General features: G+C 39.1%; 1 long non-coding RNA gene across 1 annotated transcript in view; it reads right to left on the reverse strand.

Moving 5' to 3' along the window:
* LOC147572077 (uncharacterized) overlaps positions 1-23,172 on the reverse strand; it is a 38,464-nt gene that overhangs the window by 5,107 nt on the left and 10,185 nt on the right. The window contains exon 2 of the long non-coding RNA XR_015246821.1: positions 18,473-18,513. This is a non-coding gene — a long non-coding RNA (uncharacterized LOC147572077). The remainder of the gene's footprint in view (positions 1-18,472; positions 18,514-23,172) is intronic.

A 23,172-nucleotide genomic window follows, 5' to 3' on the forward strand; every position in this document is an offset into this window, starting at 1 on the left:
TGGGCCATTTACCCAGATAACCTTTAAGTGTAACCAGTTAACACACTAACAGTCAGAACAGCAGATGAAAGGGGCCCCTGGGTGGCTCACTTGATTAAGCATCTAACTTCGGCTCAGGTCATGATCTCATGGTTCATGAGTTCGAGCCCCACATCAGGCTCTGTGTTGACAGCTCAGAGCCTGGAGCCTGCTTTGGATTCTGTGTCTCCCTTTCTCCCTGCCCCTCCCCTGCTGGCATTCTCTCTCTCTCTCTCAAAAATAAATAAAAACATTAAGAAAAAAAAAAAAGAACAGCAGATGAAACTTGTACTTTCCTCACTACCTAGAACTGCCTGTCATCTTTTCACAAAGCCCAATGGGCATAAATTGGTATTTCTAAATACAAATTTTCTGGTTTTGTTGTTTTCCTGATCCCGTTTTTGGATTTTCATTACTTAATTTCACCAAGTATGTAAGTGACACACAATCTCTCAGGAAGCCTCTGATAAATTGGATGAATTTTAAAGTGGCATTGCTTTGTTTCCCTTTTGACCTGTGTCACTTTGGAAGATGGCATTCTCTTTCTCACAGTTGTTTCCCCAAATGTTCCAAGATTGCTATTTGTGCTAAAACAGGCTGTAGTAGAAATAGCATTGGCCTAGATGGGAATTGGGAAAATCTAGGTTCTAGTTCCAGTTCTGACCAAAGCCATGTGACCTTGGAGAAACAGCCATTCTTTTTATTTTATTGTATATTCATTGAACTCCAGCTATGTGCCAATATTGTGCTGGTCACAAGGGTTATAAAGATGAATTAGATGTAGTTTCTCTTTCTTCAAGGAGCTAATAGCATAGTGAGGGGGAGAGACAGATAGATAAACCCTTGCGACATTGTGTGATATGTGCCATATGGCAGCAGATACAGGTTACCATGAAGGTGTAGAGGAGGCAGTGATTCATTCACTTTGCTCAGGGGCAGAGAAAAAACATGACCAGCATCATGAAAGATGAGTTGAATTTTGCCAGTTGGGGGCAGGAAAGAGAATTCTGGTCAAGGAGAACACATGCAATGTCACAGACACTGGCCCTGAACAGCCAATTACAACCAAGTTGTTGATCTGTGGCTGTCTGTATGTTGTCCATGTGTCGGTCTAAATGTAAAGGGGCATTTGAAGGAGGAGAGGTGGGGTTGGGGGCATGAGACAAGATGAGATGCCAGGAAGGATGAAATCAAGTAAAATGAATTTTGAAGGCCTGACTTTTCTTATTATTAAATGTTATTAGCATGGGCCCTTCCAGAGGTAACATTATCTAGTTCAAATGTTGCTTATTTCCTATTGCAAATTATACTTTATAATTGCATGGTGCTAAAAAAAATCCCATGCACAATCTTGTGACATAGGTTGCTATGGAACTGAGATTTGTATATGAGATGTATGGAAACTGGGACACAAAGACATTGTATGTGTTTAAGGTCTTATACTCCTTGGATTCAGGCCAAGACAGTCATTTGATTTATTCTTTCAGAATGAGAAAACACTAAAACAAAACAAAACAAACAACCAAAACTCCAGCCAATTAATATAGCCTCTTTTAAGGAACAAAATCTCCAAAACAGGGCTTATCAACCTCAGTATATATATGAATTATCACAGAGATCATATCAGAATGTACCTTCCAAAGTCAGTTGGTGTGGGGTCCAAGCTTCTAATAAGCTCCCAGGTGATAGAAACTGCTGGTCTTTGAGACCGCACCTTGAGTAGCAAGGTGTACTGTCATAGACTCTATGCCTAAAGTTCTTTCTTGTCTAGCAAGAAAGCGGGATGCAGGATTCAAATGTGAGAGATGGCTAATGTCCGGGAAAAGACAAGAGCCCCGAATAAGGGTCCTTGCCCTGTTTTTATTAGGATCAGAAGGCTTACAAACATAGTGGTGGACGTACACAAAGAGACAATAAATCTGTGAACATTAATTCATGGGTGTGAGGGAAAGGGGGTCTTGAAGATATTCGGGGTTGGGGTTTGGGCTAATATAAAACAAAATCCTGGCACAGGGCAGCCAGGTGGAAGTTGTTTACATCAGACAAGAGGCACCACCTTTGTTTATCTTAGCTAGCCTAGGGGCTGAGACAGATAGAGCAAGTAACCCCAGGGTTAACAAGGCACCTTTTCTTTTGTTAATCAGTTCCACTCTGAGCAGCTTCACCCGCAGCTAGCTCAGCGGTCTGCAGTCCAATTTACCTGTTTACCTAACTTGGTCCTCCCTTCCTGTGAAAGCAGTTTTCTGCTACAGGACTAAATTGGGGGGCGCTTCTGCCCTGAATACCTAATCTTGTTTATTTCATATACCTATGTCCTATATTGGGGGCTTTGCCCCACCCTCTCTATACTGGGGCTTCTGCCCCACCTTCTCTATACTTATTTACCTAATCTTGTTTACCCAGACTTGGGTGTGAGCATCCTATGGCTTTGTAGTTCTTCATGCCTTGTTAACCCATTGGTGTAAGCTCAGGAAATTTCTAAGCTTATTCCCCACAGTGCACTGAACAATATGGTAGCCACTTGTGGCTATTTAAGTTTAAGTGTATTAAAATTAAATAAAATTAGAAACTAAGTGCCTCAACCACACTAAACACTTCTCAAGTGCTCAGAAGACACATGTGGCTAGTGGATTTCCCTTTGTGGAAAATTCTATGGGACAGTGCTGCTCTAGAGAATATTATGAACAACCATTTAATAATGAAAGTTTGCCCAGAGAACTCCTTATCAATAGTGACTATATTTAGAAATATTTAGAGTGATATTACCAAGATGGTGAAGTAGCTTCCATCCCTACCACAAAGATCAACAATTGGACAGCTATCCACAATCAAAAACAGCTCTGGGTGAGCTTGGGTGTCTACATAAGAAACTTCAGCAGGGGGTACCTGGGTGGCTCAGTCAGTTAAGTGTCCTACTCTTCATTTTGGCTCAGGTCAGATCTCATGGTTCATAGGTTTGAGCCCCACGTCAGCTCTGCTCTGACAGCATAGGGCCTGCTTGGGATTCTCTCCTTCTGCCCCTGCCCTGCTTGTGCTCTCTCTCTCTAAATAAATAAATAAAATTATTTAAAAAAGAGAGAAACTTCCATAAGATAATGGAATAAAACACCTGAGAATAACTGCACAAAAAGAGAAGGAAGAACAGGTGTATTTTGCTGGCATCATCCCATTGACCAACTTAACACCAAGAGGGAACTTAACCAGCTAGAAAGCGTTCCCCTTGCCAGAAAAGGGAGAGTATGGTGAGCAACCAGCTTCCCCAGCCTTTTGGGGCATCACATAAAAGACCTGCTTTGGTTTTACCCCACCCAGAAACTGGCAAAGCCAAGACATACAGAGATGGCTAGGAACAAGGAAGATCAGGGGCTACCAGTCAGCCATGCAGTGGGAGTGACCATGGTTCCCCATGACTTGCTCTGAGGAGGATCCCAGCAGTTCCACCACTGAAGAAACCAGTGGGTCATAAGGCGCCACAGACCCCCACCAGATTTCACAGGTTTTTGCCCCATGTGTATTCTTCACCAATACCAGCTGCCTGATTCCTTCACCACTGCCTCATCCCTCTTGCCCCAACTGGAGTCTGAGATGCACACTGGCAGCCAGCTCAGGCCTCTGTGGCTATGTGAGTGCAACATGCTGACTTCTGCCATGTGCATGCTTAAGGCTAGACTGTACACTTGCACGTTGCCAGCCTGACTTGCCATGACCGTTCTTACCACGTACGTGCCTTTGGGGACACGTGCCACAGAAGTTCGTGGCAACAGCCAAGGCCCCCATAGTTGCTTGTAGGCCAAAATTTGGCCCTATCTCCAGTTACTGGCCTGTACTACTGGGCTCACCTTCAGCTAGCCCTCCTAGCTGTGCACCTGTATGCCCCTGGCCCACCCCTGTCAGTGGACTTCAGTGCTGTGTACATGCTAGTGGGGAGATCACAGGAGTGCCTGTCAACAGCCAGGGTCCCATAGCTGCTTGTGAACCCAGATCCAACTCTGTGTCCTGTCACTGGCCTGAATTAATGGGCTCACCTGAGCTAGCCTGTTCAGCTATGCCCCCATACCCTGCTGATCCAACTCCTGTCACTGGCCTCCAGTGCTGGGCACATGTCCAGGGTGAGACTTTGCAGCCACAGGAGTGCACACTTACCGCCAGGGCCCCTGCAGCTGCCAGGGTGCCTGAAGTTGGCCCTGGCCCTTGCTGCTGACCTTAACTCCCACCACTGTGTGCATGTCTGCATCCAGCTCCTGCCACTACACAGGCATCTGCAGCTGGTCTTTGTAGTTAAGTGTGTGCACATCACTGGCTCTGGCCACCACTGCTGCCTACCCTTGTGCTATCCAGTGGATCTGGAGGTGCCACTGAAAACCCCAAAAGTCCTTAAGCCACTGCCACCTCCCGTAGGACTTGTCAAAGACCACATAGTTGTCAATGTTGTGGGCCCCAGTGTCCTGAGCCAATGAAGAATCACATGACTCTGCACCTGGAGATGCCACAAATCCCTGCATTTGGTGCTCTACCATTAGACCCAGGATAACAGCATGCTCCAGCATGCCCCCACCTACAGGTGAACGTATTTCCTTACCAAAATTAGTCCATAAATCGAAGAGATGACTGCTTCTTCAAATGTGTAGACACCTACACAAGTCTACAGGAATAATAAGGAATCAGGAAAACATGACACTACCAAAGGAACATAGTGAACTTCAAGTAACTAATCCAAAGAAATGGCATAAATGGTCTGACAAAGAATTAAAAATAATTGTTCTAAAGGTGCTCAGAGAGATAGTCTTGTAGCACAGGTAAGCAATTTAATGAAATCAGGAAAACAATACAAGAACAAAGTGAGAAGTTTAATAAAGAGAAAGAGAACATAAAAAAAAAGACCTAAAAAAAAAAAAAAGGCCTAAACTGAAATTTTGGAGCTCAAGAATACAATGACTGAATGAAAGATTTCAGTAGAGAGTTTTATCATCAGACTAGACCAAACAGAAGAAGAAGCAGTGAGCTTGAAAACAGATCATTTAAAATTATCCAGTTAGAGGGGTGCCTGGGTGGCTCAGTCGGTTGAGTGTCCGACTTCGGCTCAGGTTGTGATCTCACAGTTTGTGAGTTAAAGCCCCGCGTTGGGCTTTGTGCAGACAGTGCAGAGCCTGGAGCTCGCTTCGGGTTCTGTCTTCCTCTCTCTCTGCCCCTTCCCTTCTCATGATCTCTCTCTCTCTCTCTCTCTCTCTCAAAAACAACTAAACATTAAAAAAATAAAATAAAATCCAGTCAGAGGAGCAAAAAGAAAAAGAATAAAAACAAATGAAGAAAGCCTATGGGAATTGTGAGACACCATTAAGAGAAACAATCTATACATTGTTGGAGTCCCAGAAAGAGAACAGAGGAAGAAGGGGCCAGAGAGCTTGCTTAAAGAAATAATGGTTGAGGGGTCCCTGGGTGGGGGGGCGCTCAGTCAATTGGGAATCCAACTGCCAGAGTGGAGCCTGCTTGGGATTCTCTCCTCTCTTTCTGCCCCTCCCCTGCTCTCTCTCTCAAAATAAATAAAAAATTAAAAAAAAAAAAAAAAAAAGGCTGAGAACTCCCCAAACCTGGAAAGAACCAAGTTCATGAAACTAGTAGGTCATTCTGTAATTTCAGTGTTCTTCAAGAGACTTCATAATGAACTGCTGAAATTCAAAGAGAATTTTAAAAGCAGCAAGAGAAAAACATTTCTCTTATACAAGGGAACCTCCATAAGGCTATCAACAGATTTCTCAGCACAAATTTTGCAGATTAAGAGAGAGTGGATGATATAGTCAAAGTGCTGAAAGAAAAAAAAATGCCATCCAGAATATTTTACTCAGTACAGCTGTCCTTCAGAAATAAAGGCAAGATAAAGGTTTTCCCAAAAATGAAAGCTGAAGGAATTCGTGACCACTAAGCCTACCTTTAATGCTGACAGGAGCTCTTCAGGCCAAAGTGGAAAGACATTAACATAAAAATTATGAAAATGTACAATATACTGGTAAAAGTAAGGACATAATCAGATTCAGAAAACTATATCATTCATCTATAAGGTGCTTTTAAGCTCCAAAACACCAGATCTCTAAATATCTAAAAAGCTGTTCTATTTTATTGCAGTGATACTAACCTTCCATAATTCCCTTTCTTCTCTTTGGGACAGAAGTTCTTTTTCCATTATGAAAAGAAAAGATATTACTCAAAACAGAAAAGCTACTCCTTCTTAAGCATATGTGTTTGCTATTTAGTTGGGTATACTTTGTTTTCTTTAGGACATATTGAAGAGTATTTATTTTATATTTAGCCCCATCAAGTTTCGGATAATAAGAAAATATTTCTGTTAGCTTAATTACTTGGTGCAGTGGGTCTCAACTTCGACTATACATCACAGGTATCTCAGGAGGGTTTAGAAAATCATGATCTTAGTCCCATACCATTGACAATTAAATCATAATCTCTGGAGTGGGACCTAGGGTTCAGTACTTTTAAAATTTCTTTTTGTTTTATTTTATTTTATTTTATTTTATTTTATTTTATTTTATTTTATTTTATTTTATTTTATTTTATTTTTATGTGATTACCCTTGACATTTTATCACGTATAAACTAAATTTACATTTGCACAATATTTTAATCCTATCTAAAAACAATTGTAGAACTTTAGACATTTCTTAAACTTGAGTGTGCACGTAATTACCTGGGACTCTTGTTAAAGTGGCCTGAGAGTCTGAATTTCACACTAAGTTATAGGTGATGCTGATGCTGGTGATCAGCAGACCACAGTTTTAACATCAAGCCTTTACAACAATTTAGATTTGATCATCCTCTCCAAATCAAATGTAATTGGTACCTAGAATTTTAGTTTTGCTCTTTTTCAGTCTTCTAACTTAGGAATATTCTTTTATATAAATATTTGTTTAGGTTTTCATATGTTTGTAATTTTATGTGTTATCATTCTTCTTGAATCTTAAAATATTCTTCTGAAATCATTTGCCTCTTTCAAAATACTTAAATTCTTGTGGTATAAATTTCTTGGTGGTAAACTCCCAGTTTTTCTTTGCCTTCTGAGTGTATTTATTTTATCTTAATTAAAGAATTTAACTGGGTAAACAATTCAAGGTTGATATTTGTTGTCAGCCTGGACTGAATGTTTGTGTCTCCCCCCACCCCCAAATTCATGTATTGTAGTCTTAGCCCCCCATATGAGATAGTATTAGGAGGTGGGGACTTTGGGAGATAATTAGGTTTAGATGAGGCCATAAAGATGGAGCCCACATGATGGTATTAGTGCTCTTAGAAGAAGAAGTACCAGAGCTTTCTCTTTGCCATGTGAGGACACAGCAAGAAGGCAGCATCTATAAGCAAGGAAAGGGATTCTCACCAGAACTCAACTATGCTGGCTCAACTATCTAATCTATACCTCAACTATCTAATCTCAGATTTCCCAGCCTTTGTAATTGTAAGAAATAAATGTCTGTTATTAGAGCCGCTCAATCTATGGTATTTTGTTGTAGCAGCTCAATCAGGCTAAGCTACTTTTTTCAACATCTTTTAAGATATTCTGTTTTTCGCTGGCTTCTATTGTTACTGCTGAGAAATCTCTGTCATTTGAATTTTCCTTTCTTTGCAGACAATATGTATTTTATCTCATGTTCCCTTAAAGATCTTTGGCTCTCTGTAGTTTCACTGTATAGATATGAATTTATTTTTATTTATTTTGCTTGAGATACTGTACACTTCCTGGATCCATGAATCCGTATTTGTACTAGTTTTGGAAAACTTTCTAGCCATTATTTTTCAAATATTGCCTTACCTTCTATTCTCCCATTATTTCCTCTGGTGTCTCTGATCAGTTATATCCTCATTTTACCCTTCATATTTCTTATCCTCCTAATATTTTATATTTTAATATCTCACTGTGCTACTTTATGGATATTTTTATCAGATTGCTCTTATTTTATGTATAGCAGTGCCTGATTTGCTGTTTATCCTGTTCATTAACTTTTTTTAATTAAAAAGTTATATATATATTTATATTATATATATATATATATATATATATATATATATATTGCGTTATTTTTCAAATCTGCCTGTTCATTTGGATAGTTTCTTGTTATTTGCTCATATTCATTATTGTGCATTTTATTTTTTTTAATATATTTTTAAACACTTATTTAATTTATTTTGAGAGAGAGAGAGAGAGAGAGAGAGAGAGAGAGTGAGAGAGCAGGAGAGGGCAGAGAGAGAAGGAGAGACAGAATCCCAAGCAGGCTTGGCTTCGTGCTGTCAGCACAGAGCCCAACATGGGGTTGATCTCATGAACTGTGAGATCATGACCTGAGCCAAAATCAAGAGTCAGATGCTTAACTGACTAAGCCACCCAGGTGCCCCATGTGCATTTTATTTCTTTAAGCAGTTAAAAAATTATTTTCATATATGCTATCATATTCTATACCCTGTATCTGCAGTTTCTTGGATAGCCAGTTCTGTTGTTTACAACTTCTTGTGACTTTTACGTACAGTGGTTTGCATTCTTAAATGCTTGGTGATTTTTAAAAATTCATACACTCATTGCTTAATTTTAACCTGTATGAGTCATATGTATCTAAATTAGAATAGTTCTCCTCCACAGAAGACTTTTTCTTTCAGCCTTTCTCCTTGGTCTTCACTAGCACAGGATCCCAGGCTTAGTTTTTCCATGTTAACATTGAACCACATCTTAGTATCCACAAAACGGTGGTGATATTAATATGTACACACAGGGGAAACCCTAACCCACGAGCTGACAGGTGATTATTTTGGGAGGAAGGAGAGAAAAGTGTTCCTTGGAGTCTTCACATACTTCCTGCAAGAAAAGCAATGCAAAAAAATTGTGTCCTATCCAGAATATATTCTTTCTGCCGAAGAAGTATCTCTCAGAGCATCTAACATGCCATAATGCTAGAAGCAAAAATTTTAGGCTTTTTAAAAGAAATGTGTGGGGCGCCTGGGTGGCGCAGTCGGTTAAGCGTCCGACTTCAGCCAGGTCACGATCTCACGGTCTGTGAGTTCGAGCCCCGCGTCAGGCTCTGGGCTGATGGCTCGGAGCCTGGAGCCTGTTTCCGATTCTGTGTCTCCCTCTCTCTCTGCCCCTCCCCTGTTCATACTCTGTCTCTCTCTGTCCCAAAAATAAATAAACGTTGAAAAAAAAAAATTTAAAAAAAAAAAAAAGAAATGTGTTTTTATTTTTGTTTTTATTTTTTTTTAAGTTTTTTTTTTTCATTTTTTTTTTTAACGTTTATTTATTTGAGACAGAGAGAGATAGAGCATGAACGGGGGAGGGGCAGAGAGAGAGGGAGACACAGAATCGGAAGCAGGCTCCAGGCTCTGAGCTGTCAGCCCAGAGCCCGACGTGGGGCTCGAACTCACGGACCATGAGATCGTGACCTGAGCTGAAGTCAGATGCTTAACCGACTGAGCCACCCAGACGCCCCAAGAAATGTGTTTTTAAATAAAATATTTTTTTTTATTAAACAACAAGAAATTTATTATCTAACTTAAAAAGTCTGTAATAGTCTGCTCCAGAATAGTTCAGTAGTTCAACAATAACTTAAGGACTTGTATATTTTAGCTTGACCATCTTCTTTATCAGGAATATATCTTTCATGCTGCTGGATGGCTGAACAAGTTCTATACATTCTGTATTCATGCAACAAAATCCTTACTGGTGTATTTCTATCTGGAATTATTTTCTGTTACCTTTTTAGTATACTTTTTGGTAACATGACTGCTGGTTGTTAATTGTATATTTTCATTTTTTATGCAAAATATTTATTTTACCTTTATTTTTAAAAAGATTTTTTTTTAGTTGGTGTAAAATTTTAAGTTGATGGATTTTTTTTTCTGAACTTTAAGGATGTTCCATTATTCTTTGGATTTCATAGTTTCTGAAAAAAAAGTCAGTTATAAGCCATAGTGCTGCTCTTTTGCAGGCTCCTTGAATAATTTTCTGTTTTTAAGATGTTTCTGTTTATCTTGTTTTCCAGAGTTTGACTAGGATATGACTATCTGTAGTTTCTTTTGTATTAATCCTGCTTGAGGTTCCTTGAGACTCTTGATGTCCTTGGAATATTCTCAGCAATTATTTCTGGCAATATATCTTCTCCTTTTTCTCTCTTGTATTTTTTTAGGACTCTAACTGCATACATGTTAGAATTTTTGAGCATGCTTCTCGTATATTTACTATAATTTTCTCCTTTACTCTTTTTTTAACCTGAACTTCAATTGGAATATTTTATATTTTTCTGCCTTTGAGTGTACTAACCCTGCCTTCTGACACGTCCAGTCTGATGATGAACTTACCTACTGAGCTTTTAGTTACAGATATTGTATTTTCATCTCTTAGTTTTAAATCATTCTAAACTCTTTCAATGTCAGATTGCATTTCTAAATCATGGCTATCTATTGAGAAAATGCATTTCCTCAATCTCTGTAAGGTTTGATTTAATGTTGATCATTATGATAATTCTAAAAAAAACTAAATAAATGTACAACTTTAACCTTTATATAGGACTTTAAGTTTTACACACTGCTCATATAATCCTGTATGTTTGAAATTCACCCTGTGAGGTATGTGGTAAAGTATCATTATCATTTTCATTATAATTATAAAGAAACTGAATTTCTAAATGGGAGAGCAAAGGCTCTGTATTTTCGAGATCAGACGAGATCGGGCGCGTTCAGGGTGCTATGGCCGTAGACAAGGCTCTGTATTTTCTAACTACAGATTCATTGCCTTAGTCTATTACATCATGCTGCTTCAAAGCACATGTCTTGTCAATCCAAGAAGAGGGAAATAATAATGTCAAATTGAAAAGATAATACATTTCTTCTAATGATTATTATCCAAATATATAGTCAAGAGCTGGAAGGAACCTCCTCAGATTACCGAATGCACATCCTCTTTCCTCATAATGTTATATTGTTCTGGTCAAATATTACCTCTTAAGCTGGTGACCCTGTATCTGGGGCTTGCAAGACAGGGAACCTACTTTGTCATCTTTCATTTATCTGTTTATCTAAAACCATGGGATAATGTACCAAATAGATTTTTAATTAGTGTTTACTCTTGATTAGGAATGGTAAGTTACTATCTGACAGTGACATGGTATTTTAAATTTGGAGGCACTCTTTGCACTGAGTTCTTAAAAAACCTAAGCTATTTATTTGAAACCTGGAGTTCGAAAGAGATGTTGATATAGCTGCATAGTTAATTGTTTTTCAAAATGAATGCTGAGTAGTTCACTCTAACTTTATTTTATTTAGTTTTTGTGACTTAAATAAATATCACTTTGTACCTATGCTTTGTTTTCTGGGTTTCATGCAAGTTTTTTAGTCTAAAGCAATAAAATTAAGAGTCATATCATAAACCTCTTGAGAAAGAGTGCATTGGTTCTCTTTATAAACTCAATTTAATCATCATTCACATATAAAGAATTCTTCCTTACAATCATTCTTCTTTTAATAATAATTTATTTACTGAAACCAATACTTTACCTTAACCAATTTAATGTACATGTGATATAATGTATACGATGTGCTTTACTTGCTTTATAGAGTAGGATATATTTCTTAGTACTGATGTGAGAACATTAACTGAAAGTATTATCATCAGAAAAACCTTACTCTATAGGCTATGCAAATTTTGTTGGTAGTAAAAAAATTAACATTGATAGTAACAATAATCTACAAGCTTTAAACTGTTTTGCTCTGATGGCCCCAATTCTGGCCAACCATCTAACAAATGGGGATTTGGGTCATCAGCAACAAGGAAAGAAAGCATGTCAGTAGCTGTGTGTGAACTCATTACCACTGCTGGAGAGACGATCCAAAGAGAAAACCCTATCACAGAATATAACAATAACATCATTTTTGGATATAAGATACACATTTGCTGCATCATAATAGCTTCCACTGGGCATATTTATAATTGGTAAATGGATTATCTTTATAATTCATTTGGGGCTGAGAAAATTAAGGCTTTTATTTCAGCAGATTATTTACTGTGAGATGCTTAACTCATTGTGGTTTAGTGGGTATGGCTAGCTATATACGTACCTAAGAGAATATTACTGTTTGCTCTGTCTGGAGACATCCAGCCTACATCATGATCCTGAAGACCTTGCTGTGAGAACTTTTAAAAACTCAACGCTTAGGATCTCAGATTCAGATCTCTTCTGAAGGCACATCATTAGGAACGTGCAAAAGTTGGTGATGGGGAAGAAAAGGGAGATGTCAGGCTCTTACTTTTACCATATGGATGGAGCACCCAGTGCTCATTTTTGTACTTTACTAAGCCATATCAATTTTGATCCAGCACATGAACGGAACTATCTGTGGAGTATTTCAGCTCAGAATATTCAATGCCAGGTTCTAGTTTTGGCAAATCTTGAGCAAAAGAGGAAATATTATTCATTCATTTCTCCCTCCCTTTCCTTCACCTTGCTTGGGGCCCTGCCAGAACCAGGGTTAGATTGCCAGCCCAGGAGGTACACTTCACACTCTGAGAGGTGCTATTCGTAAGCATATTATCCTCTTCTATGACTCCAGACTAAATCCACAGCTGAACAGTAGGATGCTGCTTGCTAATGTTGATCATTCTGGCAAAACAGACTGTCACTTCTGCAAACCAGTGTAAGTAGTGAGTTTTGTTTGCAGCTGAAATACCTAAATTATATGATAGTCTAATGATACACAGTGCTCTCTATTGCTGTCCTTTTCTACTTTTCCCTTCAATCTCTGTGCTCCTTCCTTTTTCCTACCCAAATACTCATTTCTTAGTACTGAAATGAGAACATAATTGAAAGTATTATCATCAGAAAAACAAGCTGCAGTGGATAACTTACATAGTTTAGATGTGTCTAGATGATGAGTCTGTTATTTGTTTTTGAATTTCCAGGAAAAGAAAATTAACTGACTGTCCATTGTTTAGCATTGGTTAAATCTAAATGAAATCATGATCATTTCTACAGCAGATTTACCTTCCTAATTATGCTTGGCTAATGTTTACACTGACTGATGGAAAAGGATGGTGCCTGGGAGAATGCCAAATGGCAGAAGGAAGTCTGACCTGAGACTAAAAATGTCCAAGGGTAAATTACTGAGTGGACGATCTATAGCAAGATAAAAAAAAAAAAAAAAAAAAAAAGCTGGTGACCTATCATTATTCCTTCAACTCTGTGTCCACTTCCTGTTTGATTCTGAAAAAAAAATTATTGGCTGAAATATAAACAGTGCACTTTAACCTTGATAACACCTGAGAGGAATAAAGATATTTCCTATGCCCCCAGAGTTTAGTACAAGATTATGAAAAGGATAAATGTTTGCAAATGCTACTAATATCAAAACATGTTGGGGAATTGCTTGGCTTTCACATTCCACAGCTCTCATCTCTTCACATTTAAGTCACTTGACGCCTAGCTGCAGACTCCATGATCACAGAGGCCCTGAGTCCATCCTGACTATGGATCAAACAATAACAACAGGGACTTTGAGTCCAGTCCTCTGGGCCTCAATGTTCTGGTATTTATCATAACTGGACCACTGAAGTGTAGAGAAAATGGGGAGGAGTCTAGTAATCTGGAATCAGACCCTTATAAGAATGGGCTGGCTAATGGGAGAGAGATTCAATTGTAGGTAATTAGGTGTTGAAATTTACTAGGAGAAAAGAAGGGAGATCAGACACTCTTTCTTGAACATATTCTGCGAAAGTGACTCAGAGCCAATGCTTTTAAAGACTGTGATTAAAATAATGCCAGAGGAGGCAGTGCAAATTAAGTGATTGAAAAGTCAGTGATTAGACTATGAGATGTGGAAAAAAAATAGTCCAATGTTGACAATGTTTCGTGCATTTGCTCCCATGCCAATCAATGGCATTGGCCCTGCTCTCAGACTTGCTTCCTCTGGCTGCAGGACCTGGCTCTGGCTTTGAGTAAAGCCCAGTCTGAAAAGTAGATACATGATCTAGAGACCTTGGCTGTGGACAATAGGTTGTTGAGGTGCAGTTGTTGAATGGGATAGATAGGTGCAAAGAAGTGGTTAAACATGCAGTAACCAGAGTGTCCTCAGCACCTTGATTTTAACATGTCCCAAATGGAACTCAATTTTTCCCTCAAACTTGAACCTCCTCCATAGTCATCATATATTTAATTATTATTTAGATAGTTACGTACAGTTAATTGTTAACCAAATCCAAGCAGTCCTATTCTAGGAATGCTCCTTATCATTGCCTTAGTCCAAGGTTTCATTGTCTGTCATCTGGACTATAGGGACAGCCTCCTTTTTAATTTCTGTCCTCATTCCCATCAGTCTTCCAATAAGTGCTTCAGTATGGCCTTCCTTAAAATATATTTGATTATGTCATCCTCTCCCTGGTGATCTCCAGCCTTTCCTCCTTGCCCACAGGACTCTTCAATGTGACAAACAAGAGACTTTGCAAGTTGGCTTCCACCTACCCCTCCAGTCTTATTTCTTTCCACTTTCTGTATTCACACCCTGTACCACAGCTACACTGACCTTCTGCCCTTTTCCAAACCTACCATGCCTTATTATCGCCCTACTATTCCTCCCTTCTCTCTTCCCACCTCTCCTTATCTAACAAATAGAAGTGGAGTAACATGGTTTTTCTCTTATGGTAAAGGATTAGATGAAAATAGCCACCTTACCATAGTAAGGTAACACATAGAATTACTTCAAGATAGATCCCAGGTCATGTGGAGATAGTGACTTGCCAAATTATACAGAACCATTAGAACAATAGATGAAAGAGTCAAAAGAAGCTTATCTCATTGTTTTTGGCTGTTCTCTATGTGATATTTTTAGTTTGTCAGATTTTAAAAAGATTAACAATCCAGTGTCCAAAGTACTACATATAAATTATATAGCAAACTAATTCTGTCAATTTGTTTATTAAAATAAAAAAGTTTCATGTTGTCTGAGTAGACTAATTGAGTAGCTTCTTATATCCAAAATATTTATCTAAAGAAAGACAACTTAGACTCAAAAGTTAATAAGAATAAAATTTAGATGAATAATATGATATTAAAAGCTATAGCCACAATACCATAATACATTTCTTCAATTTTCCATTTCTGATAAAGGATCCTAAACATGGAATTAAAATCCGTGTTCCAGCAGTTTATTTTAAGAAACATATGAAGTAAAAAGGACTGGAATGCTCCAGGAAGTAGTTTTCAAGGCAAAAGTTATGCCCCTGATCTCAGTAGGCTTGTAATATGGTCTCTGCAGAACCTCTTGCTCCTGGTTTTTCAATTACAACTTCAAATCATATTCCTGATTAGTAACAAGCAATCAATCATAATTAATTAGTTAAAATGTTCAACCGTTAAAATCATTACCATTAATTAAAATAATTATCTCTATTTTGGCTGCACTTCATTACCATTTCTGAAAACGCATTGCTTGACTGTACTGCCATTCTTAGTACAGATTCTCCGTGAATGCAATGCATACAATAGATAATCTATGAACTACAGGTTTTAGATTTTTAAAAAAAAAATTTTTTTTTTCAACGTTTATTTATTTTTGGGACAGAGAGAGACAGAGCATGAACAGGGGAGGGGCAGAGAGAGAGGGAGACACAGAATCGGAAGCAGGCTCCAGGCTCTGAGCCATCAGCCCAGAGCCTGACGCGGGGCTCGAACTCACGGACCGCGAGATCGTGACCTGGCTGAAGTCGGACGCTTAACCGACTGCGCCACCCAGGGGCCCCTAGATTTTTTACTGTTGTTGCATCTGGGGAAATCATTTCACTACAGTGTTATGGGCCTTATGAACAAAGCTCTTTGAAATGAATGCTAGCTGTCACTGAATGCTGGCAAGTGAGGATTTTTGAAAGAACTTGTGCCTTTGAAGGAAATGTTTGTTTTATAGGCTAAACAATAATCTAGATACAGGGATAGACAGAACTAGTGAAGTAGAGTAGATAACAGAATTGGGCTAATCACCTGGAACTCACTACTGAGTTGAGGACTTAGAGAAAATGAAGATAAGTTAAGAGACATGGAAGATATTGAAGGTACAATGAACAGCTATAACTTTTTCTGTTAGAGACTTAGAAGGATAAAATGAAAAGAATAGAAGAGAGAGTATTTGAAGTGGTAATGACTGAGAGTTTTCTAGAATGGAAAAAAGATATTTGTCTCAAGCAGGGTAAATAGAATCAAATTCACATCTAGACACATCATAATAAAACTGTAGAACTATAAGGAAAAAGAGGGAAAAGACTTAAAGATATCAGAGAGAAAAACCAAGTTACTTTCAAACTTGGAAACATATGACAATTAGAATCATAGGAGTTAATTACCAGGGACAATAGATGTTAGAAAATAATGGAATCTTATCTTAAAGCACTGAGGGAAAATAACTTGAACCTAGAATTATATCAAGTAAGAGTGATGAAGACATTTCCAGATATACACAGATATAGCACATTCCTACCTTCAGACCCTCACTGAGAGAAATGCTCACGCAAGTGCTTTAGCAACAAGGAAAATGAACCCAAATGCAGGAAGAAATCCTGACCAAGGAAATCAATCAAACCTGCTGTTAAGCCTAAATACATGTTGGCACTAGTAACTAATTTGTAGGGGAAGGTGGTTAAAATGATGGTTAGGATACTAGACACCAATAACATGAAAGGTGTGAGCATGTGATGCTGTTTGGAGAGAAGTTAAAACACGTTTAAGATGCTTGTCTTGTTTGGGAGAAGGGTGGCATTTTTAAATTAATACTTGTTAGAAACACATAATATTAAGGATGCATGTTAGGTAGGTTAACTTACAAAAGTAGCATAAACTTTGTGAGAATGTTGCTTCTGTGAAAATGGATGGGATGGGGAGACTGGGTTTGAGAAAGTGTGCGACGAGGACTTCACTGTTATCAGAAGCAGCTTTACTGTAGACAGCAAGGACATGGCTTTGGGTCGTAGCTTTCTGGGAATGCATACCAGCTCTGCCTCTGGTATAGCCTGAATTGTGTCCCCCTGAAATTGATATGTTGAAGTTCTAACCTTCAGTATTAAGAATGTGACTGTATTTGGAGACAGGGCCTTTAAAAAGGTAATTAAGTTAAAATAAGGTTAGTAGGTTAAGTCTTAATCCAATATGACAGGTGTTCCTATAAGAAGAGAAAATTAGGATGCAGATATGCACAGAGGGAAGACCATGTGAAGACACAGGGAGAAGGCAGGTGTCTACAGGCCAAGGAGAAAAGCCTGAGAAGAAATGCTGTAGACACCTTGATCTCAGATTTCTAGCCTCCAGAACTATGAGAAAATAAATTTCTGTGGTTTAAGGCATACCACCTTTGGTACTTTGTTATGGCAGCCCTAGCAAACTAATACAGCCTCTTAAATCTGTATGACTTGGCACAATCTTAAAATTCATACCTTAGTTTCTTTGTAAGATTGAGATAGAGCACCTGGGTGGCTCAGTTGGTGAAGCATCTGACTTTGCCTCAGGTCATGGTCTCCCGGTTCGTGGGTTTGAGCCCCGCCTTGAGCTCTGTGCTGACAGCACGGAGCCTGGAGCCTGCTTCAGATTCTGTCTCCCTCTCTTTCTGCCCCTGTCCTGCTCATGCTCTGTCTCTGTCTCTCTCTCTCTCTCTCAAAAATAAATAAACATTAAATAAAGTTTTTTTTTAATTGAGATATTAACTAACCTATCTCCTAGGTTTTTTTTTTTTTAAGATTTAATCAAATTGATGTATGTAAAGCACTTGGAATACATGGTTAAATACCAATAAATGTTAGTTGTTATTTCTTTTATTAAAAGTCTTAAATGTGACACACTATTAACATCGATTAATATGAGTGGTGGGCATATGGATATTTGTTATACTTTGCATTTTTTGGCAAATTTAAAAATTATTCTGAATAAAATTAAATCTATTCTCTATAATCTATATCAGATGGGAACTTGAAAGCAGGTTGAAGAATACTACAGCTGATGTTATGGTAGAGGGCCTATTAACAGCATTATTTATTTGAGAAGTATTTTAAGAGCATCTATTACCTGCCAGCTGCCAAGCTGACCCTTTGAGTATTATGTATTGACCAACTGTCTTTCTTTTCTGAGCGTGAGTTTACTACCAATAAAATACTTTTTAGAATTTGTAATCCATTCTACAGTTCCATGTCTGCCTATGGCTTGGCACATGGGCATTTGCCTTGTGGAGCTTATCACAGGCAGACAAACCCAAATGCTTTATAGCCCTGCTTAGAGGATCTGGTGCATCTGCAGTAATTAAAAGAAGAGCTACTTGAAAAGAATTAAAGATTTTGTTAATTATCCTATTAATTGGAGTTATCAGGTCTCCAGAACACAAAGGCAAATAGAGTAGGCAACAGTGAGACCAGATATGTCTCTGGAAGTTAGTATTCATGATATACAAACCTGGGCCCCTTTGTGGTTGAGTCTCATCCAGATGCACCCAGCTATAAAAGAATAATACGAGAACTCATTAATTGGTAATTCTGTACAACTTCAAAAACAGATCTCCACCACAAGTGTGAGTTTTCTGACAACCTCCTAATGCCTCAAAGTTGTGGAGGAAAGCTTTGTCAAACCTGTGACTCACCATGATAGCTCAGAGGAACGCCCAGTAGGGCCTGGGAAAAGCTCATCTCATTGAAAAATGTATCCATCATTAAAACAGTTCACTTGGTTTTGTTGAAGTCACCCTCCAGTTCTTATTCTGTGCAGCTGTGGCCTCACAGTTGATTCCAACAACATTCATTCTTTGTTTGATCCTAGTCTCATGGAGACCCGACAACTATTGTAAGATATCGGCTGCCTGTGACAAGGTGGGGGATATTGGCACCATGCCTTCCAGTCTCCTCCTCACCCTATCGGCTACCCACCAGGAAAGAAAATTTAAGCGACTAATGCGAATTGATGCTGTTAAATTATAATCATACGAAGAGATATCAAAGTTTCCGTGTGAGCCATAGTTCATGTGTGTTATTTTTTAGTGTTATTATCGACGTTTCTACTCTACTAGAGTGCAGTGTGGAAAGCTATTTAGAAACTTTAACGTTGTGAAGTCTTCCTGTTGGAGATGGAAGACATGGAGTTTAACCCTGACCCTTTACTTCCTAGTTATGTATTCTTGGGGGAGTCCCTTCATCCTTCCAGAGCCTCAGAGTGTTCATTCATACAAGGACAATGATAACACTTATTCTGCATGTTGGAGAGTGGGTCAAATGAAATTGTCTATATAAAAGTGCATGTTACAGAGCCTGGCATAAAGTAGGTCTTAACAAAAGCACCTTTTTTTTTTTCCTGATAGAAAGGTTCTATTATGTCCATTTCTATAAATTCACTTGGCAAACAAAACTTTGAGGACCTACTCTTAGCCAGGTGCTATCATTACAGCTGGGGATGCAGAGATGAAGAAGGTATAGTTTACAGGCTTGTGGGGAAGGTAAAGTCAAATATGCATGCCTGATGAGTCCTACCACAGAGTAGACAAGATGCAGTGGAGACAAGATAGTGAGTGATAGTCTTGGCCTGAGGGACTGGTGAGTCTTTTCAGAGGCTAGGGTTAGGTCTTATAGAATAAATTTATCATGTGAACAAGATGAACGTGTGTGTGTGCCTGCATGTATGTGCCTTTGTGCAGGCCTCCGGGGAAAGGGAACCCTTTGGCACTAGCTGCTGAACTTGAGGTCTGTTCCTTGTTGGTCAGGCTTGGGGCTTCTCCCTGCTGACTCAGCCCTACCGCCCCTCTTTCTCTGCTCCTGAGGTTTGCCTGAGACTTGGCTTTGGTCCCTGGCCTGGTCACCTTTCTCCAGTCCTAGAAAGCTCATCAGGCAGTGACTTCTGCTAACAGTGCTGCCTCCAAATGGCACACAGGAGCTGAGGGCAACTATGGGTGCCAAACCGGGTCCTTCCTGATTTTGTGCTTACCCTGTGGGGCAATCTCTTCTCAGAGTCTTAGATGGAAAACAGGGAAATACTGGCTGTGTTTGGTTTTCTCCTTTTATAATAGAGGTGGCATAGGGAGTGAATCTGGGTACCCTGGAATCCCCCGGCCCTTCTCCAGGCTCCTCTCCCCATCTCCCTCTTTCAACTACCCACCTTGGCCAGAAGGGGTGGGATCCCCTTTCACTAATTCTCTTGGGAGGTGACTCCTGAGTCACAGCCTTTTCTTCACCCAACCTCTTGGGGAATGGGCTCTTGGGGAGAAAATGCCTCACTAGTCAAGTCACATCAATGGGGAAGTGTTTTTTTAAAAAATATAATAGCCATTATGATTATGTGAGAGAATCCACAAATTCCTGAATGAATGAAGAACACCTGTGGGCTCAGCTCTATCACTTAGCACAGCTGACAAAGAGTGTTAGAGCTAATGTGGCTTTAGGAGTCCCACTCAAATGTCCCCTCCCCTAGGAAGACTTCTTACCTTCCATCACAAGAGCTATTTGGCTGACTTACCCCGAGGAGGCTCTGTGGTTTCAGGCACTCCAGCATAACTATTCTATCAGTATGTGGAGGGAAGAGATAAATTTGCACAGGGGTCCTAAAAAGGAGGAAATCACTAGCATGTCTTACAGTTTGGAAAAGGCAAGAGTTGTGAGGTGTGTTAGGGAGGGATTCTGAAATATTTGTAGGGGTAGTCAATAATTTAAGCTTAGAGGACCCAGGTAAATGTGGGTTTACATAGGCAGACAGTGCCATTAAAAAAATGAGCATACAGAGCCTTTATTATATGTTGTTTTTGCTATTAAAAGTAGTGTGTGTATGTACATGGAGAGATGTCACTAAAGTAATTTCTGTCAACCAAGAACATGGAACTTAATTGACATAGGCTCTCTTTCAATCTCTTTCTATTTCTCTCTCTCTCTCTCTTTTTTTAATGTTTATTTATTTTTGAGACAGAGAGAGACAGAGCATGAATGAGGGAGGGTCAGAGAGAGAGGGAGACACAGAATCTGAAGCAGGCTCCAGGCTCTGAGCTGTCAGCACAGAGCCCGATGCGGGGCTCGAACTCATGGACCCTGAGATCGTGACCTGAGCTGAAGTCGAACGCTTAACCGACTGAGCCACCCAGGCGCCCCTATTTTTCTCTTTTTAAGAAATTACTTGGGGCACCTGAGTGGCTCAGTTGGTTAAGTGTCCAACTCTTGATTTCAGCTCAGGTCATGATCTCGTGGTTCTTGAGTTCGAGCCCCGCATTGGGGTCTGTGTTGACAGCGTAGAGCCTGCTTGGAGCCTTTCTCTCCCTCTCTCTCTGCCTCTCCTGTGCACGCGCTCTCTCAAAATAAATAAATAACTTCAAAAAAAAATTGCTTATCATGTAAGCATAATGATAGGATTACTTTCCCATTATTATGTTTTGTGTCTGAAGGGGAAAAAGGTTTCAGAGAACTTTGTATTGCCTCTTTTATTTTTTAGTTAAAAATTTTTGGAGAGAAAGCATTTAGCTGGCATTAAATAAAGTGAAAATCAGGCTAGAACAGTTCCAAAACTTTCTTCATAACACAATCTTCTGTTGAAATTTTCTCCCTTTGTCTCTCTTTCTCTTCTCTTCCCTTTTCTTCCTTTCCTGAAACTTTAAAAAAGTATTTAATCTATTTCTGGCCTGACGCAGTCAAAGGGCCCTAAACCTAAGGATGCCTTCCAGTCTTTTGTGAACAGGTAGGCTCTTTGGACTTAGGTTTACATTGTGACAAATTTGAATAATGATGGTTCATATTTAAATCAACTTGAAGGCCATACTACTTTCTCAAGATCTGTTTGTGTATTTCCAGTGAAAATAATGTCATATAAACTTCTGTGACAATCACTAGGTATTTAGCCTAATACTTTTCTACCCACCTGAGTGGCTCTGTCCCTTTCCTACAAGTCTTAGTAACTCATGCTTTGCTGAATAATTGTGACTCCTTAATATTGTTTTTATTTTCTACTCCCAAACATTTGCTGGTAGCTTTGTTCTGTTTTTCCTCAAATTGGAGGAATTTTCTTCCTAAGTGATATGAGTCTTCAAAGGAGAGTTACATAGCCAGATTTCTTTTGGGTTCCCAAAGAATTGTCATACTTTCTTAGTCCTCTCTGTTGAGGATTTTAGAGTATTTCTCACTGAATGGCTTACAGGATGTTTTTAATGAAGGTTCCATTATATTTTCTAGGTGACCTTGAACCTGTATGCTGGGATACAGGATGGACATGGGTCCTCTGATGCTCTCCTAACTGTTGGTAAGTTAGTTTTTGGCCTTTCAGAGATACTTTCTTTGAAAACCTTCATCCATTGTTTTTGATTTAAGAATCTCGATCATGTGACATGAGTCTCAAAAGTCCTGTTACCATTTCTGTGGGGCACGGTACCTCACACAGCTAGGGTTCCTGTCTGCTGACTTGATTTTTCTGGAGTTCCTAACTTGGATTCAGCTGGCCCTTACCAACTAGGGTTTCAGTTATCTGAATTAGGCTTGAAAATATTTCTTGGCTTTAAAAAAGTAGGACCTCCTTTTTAGCTGGAATACACAAGAATTTGGAATGTGTTCTTATGGGTGAACATTTAGCCTTTAGGGAGATTCAAGGATAGGCAAGTAAGTTCCATGAGAGTAGGAACAGTGTCTGTGTTGTTGAGATATGATATCCTAAACACATAGGAGGCATTAATTAAATGTTAGTATGGATGGTATTAAACAGTCTATAGTTCATTCAAAGAAAATATATTGCAATTCTCAATAAGATATGTGTCCCTACTGGTTTCTCTGTCAGTGTCAGAGAAACGGGAGTTGCCAATCGATGTGCCTTCTTAATTTTCTGGTCTTCGTTAAGCCAAATGCAATGTTTATAATGAAGGAATGAATATTAAAATAGTCTTCAGGTACTCATTTGAAGGGAGGAAAGAAAAGTTCCTAAGAGATTGTCATCATTTACAAAACCACGGTGCTAAATGACATGAGGTCCAGAGACAGCGTTTTCATGGGCTGGTAGAAAAGTGCACTGCATGCTGTTGCTAGGCAACAGCCCATGCCAGCTTCTCTTGAATGAAGGCCAAGAGAATCAACAGAAACCAATGGGCTTATAAGAAAGGTTTTCACCTAGAATACTAACTTCTGTGTTCTTTTTTGCCGTTATAGATG

The sequence above is a fragment of the Puma concolor genome, chromosome F2 (assembly GCF_028749965.1).
Source record: "Puma concolor isolate L17-30 chromosome F2, mPumCon1.1.hap2, whole genome shotgun sequence".
NCBI lineage: Eukaryota > Metazoa > Chordata > Mammalia > Carnivora > Felidae > Puma > Puma concolor.